This window comes from Aplysia californica, unplaced genomic scaffold (assembly GCF_000002075.1).
Source record: "Aplysia californica isolate F4 #8 unplaced genomic scaffold, AplCal3.0 scaffold00135, whole genome shotgun sequence".
Classification (NCBI taxonomy): Eukaryota; Metazoa; Mollusca; class Gastropoda; order Aplysiida; family Aplysiidae; genus Aplysia; species Aplysia californica.
This window is the reverse complement of record NW_004797405.1, coordinates 951,104-954,301: the sequence shown is the minus strand read 5'-3', so window position 1 is coordinate 954,301 and position 3,198 is coordinate 951,104. Positions and strand designations below refer to the sequence as shown.

The 3,198-nt window shown below is 41.8% G+C and overlaps 1 protein-coding gene across 1 annotated transcript in view; it reads right to left on the bottom strand.

Annotated features, from left to right (window-relative positions):
• The window catches only part of LOC101850327, a 10,377-nt gene extending 9,652 nt beyond the window's left edge, over window positions 1-725 (bottom strand). The window contains exon 1 of the mRNA XM_005096695.3: window positions 99-725. The gene's annotated coding sequence lies outside the window, so the exon portion shown is untranslated. The remainder of the gene's footprint in view (window positions 1-98) is intronic.
• Window positions 726-3,198: the final 2,473 nt, after the last annotated feature.

Genomic DNA, 3,198 nt, shown 5'->3' with positions numbered 1-3,198 from the left:
CACGAGTCAAGAGCGGAAGAAAGAGACAAAGAGGCTGGTGGTTAATGTAGATCTAGCAATAATTATAACTATAATTAGACCTATGGTTGCTTGCTTACCAAATCACTTCACTTCAACGTTACATCCAATTCTGGATGACAGTGACATCATTCTAACGCATCCGCTTTGAACAAAAACCCGATAAGATTCCGGATATCCTGAGAGCTGGCGTGAACGAGAGCATCACTCCCACACAAGAGCACACACAAACACACACACAAATCCATAAATCCACTTCGGTGTATCAGTATCGGTAGAATCAGGCAGGCTCCTCACGACTAGAAAGAAATTAAACTCTGCAGTCAACAGCAATATTTAATTAAGAAACACACTCATTTTATGCATAGTGTAATTAACACTGAATAAATACGCACGTGAAAATGGATCTAATGTGTAGAATCCGTATCAAATGACTGGCATTATTATAATAATCGAAAGCACATATTCTAGAGAATATTGATCACACTAGGTAAAGCTCCTGAGAAAGCGCCTCTCCTAGACTGTCCAGATTCTCGCTCAAGAGTGAGGAGGGGATAAATAGGCATGTTCCGACATAAAGCAACAGCGAGCGTTTAGCCTGTGCGTGACATGGGGTGGCCAATGAAGATGCACAACGGGTCTCTGGCAGTGCTTCAAGGAAAAGTGTGAGTTCCGACAAAAAAATGGCAACGGTCTAAAGAGGATCTAGGGTGGGCAGAAAAAAATAACCCAGAAAGAAAAGGGAGGGGAATGGAGAAGGGGGAAATTGGAAAAATCCGATTATCCGGTTTTTATCTGAAGTAGATATCAAACGTTCTTAAGCTAGCAATCCGGATCGCAAAGAGGGTATGTTTTAGTTTTAAATTGTTTTTACTTTTTTGTTTTTTGTTGGAGCTTTTTTGTGTTTAGATGGGGAAAGGGGGAGGGGGTCACAAAAGGGGCATCTGGGCTATTTTAGATGGGTTCTGAATCTCTGTTAGATTGGTTTTGATTTACCTTTAGCATAGGGACAAGTACTCTACAGCCAGCTTTCCCATTTTCCACGAACATTGGGGTGGAATTTGTCCGGTTTTTTTAGCAATGAGTTGCATTTTTCTCATGTTCAAACATTTTTTGCCCTTGGCATATTGATAGCTGGATCGCGGGGTGGATGGCCGTGGATCAAATCTCCCACTCACACATACACGCACACACACACACACACACACACACACACACACACACACACAAACATACATACACACCCACATAAACACACGCACACACTCCCACACACACACATAAAGACATTATATTCACACACACACACACACACACACACACACACACACACACACACACACACACTTACAGACATTCATATGCACATAAGCCTACACACACGTACAACACACACACAGACACACACACGCTCGCACGCACGCACGCACGCACGCACGCACGCATGCATGCACGCACACACACACACACACACACATGGGCGCACTCACTTCGTCTTCCTTTACGAGCTTAACGTCCAAATGTCTATGGGCTCATTTTTATAATATCATACAATCTAAACGGGATTGTGAGTCAGTATTGGTTTAAACCGGGTAAAATGTTCATTCCAGATTCGGTTTGTAAAGGAATGGGTGTTAGCACAGCCCTTGTAACGTTTCTGTCGTTCACTGTCCTCGCGCGCGTGCGGTGCCATGTCAACTATTTTGGTCCGTCGAGTAATGAAGTTCCTTCAAGCTGCGCGCTGCTAACGACGATCTTCAAAAGTATGGTATCACAATTAGACAAATATGACTTTTTAAAAAAGTGGCCGTCTCAGACAGGTGGCAGTCTTACACAGTGTCATGGAAAATACATAAGGGAGGAACTGGGGACTGGCCGTTTATACAGGTGACCGCAAAAACAAGTTCAACTGTTACTATCCACGATTATTGACATCTATGAGAAAGCGATTAGGCACTTTGCTCTCACGTGCAGAAAAACCCTTGTTCGATTCTCGAGTGGGGAGAACATTTTTATTGAGTATCTCGGTTTTTCTGCAGGGATGTTGTATCGCCACCTCTCAGCCCGGGTTGGTTCTGACTGGCAGGGTCAGAAGCCCCCGTTCATAATCATCAAGTGCCAGATCTGCGACAGACATAGGTGATCATGGTTCTCCATTCATTCCTTTGCTCGGACAGTATTAAAAAAGCTACGTTTCCCTGATCTTTCACTGTTACACATTAATTTGTTTAAGTTCCTTAAGTAGGTTTCTACTTCCATCGCCGAGATTTTTCGAAGTCTATCGTCTTCCTAAGCGATTTTCGTACCAGGTGTTTGAGATCATGAAATTATTTTCCCTGCACCAACGGGTTCATTCTCTTTACCCAGTCCCCATGACCCAACTATACCTTCTATACGTGTACTTCCTACTTTGGCATTAAAGTCCTCCATGACTAACTCTACATCTTGTGATTTTAACTGTTTCATTGCCTTATCAAAGTCTTCATTAAAAAGTCTTCATTTCCTCGTTGTCGTGATCTGACGTTGGTGCATACATTTGGATGACACTTTTATCAAAAGGTTGTCCTTCTAAATTAGCCACGATGACTCTACTCGACACTCCCCAAAATCTTTGATGCTTTTTGCTGTTGTTTCGTCAAATACAATTTCGACTCACCTTTCATGGTTTTTTCCCCTCCTGAATATACCATGTTTATTATTTTAAGTCCTCTTTTAATCAAGCCTGCCCCCTCCCATCTAACTTCTGAAATGCCTGACATATTTAGCTCAATCCTATTACCATCCATTTCCTGCTCTATATTATCTAATTTGCCTTTCTGGTACTTTGTTCTCACATTCCATGTAACTATTGTTAAAAACAAAGTACATTGATGAGCCTGTCCCCGTGGTTATATGCACCCCGCATAATTTAGCAAAATTGGATCTTTTTTGCATAATTTCTGATTATTTTCCTTTATCATTCTTTGTTAAAATTAACAGAATCGCATAATTTCATTTTTTTGGGTTCATTTTGCATAATTTCAGAATTTTTCTTGCATGAAACGACGGGGACAGGATGTACGGGAATTCAAGTTGTTCAATCACTGTCATTTTTATTCCATCAAATATTTTTTTTCGATCTGTGTGCGTGTGTGTGGGGAGGGGGTGGAGGGATGCACGAGTGTGTGTGTGTGTGTGTGT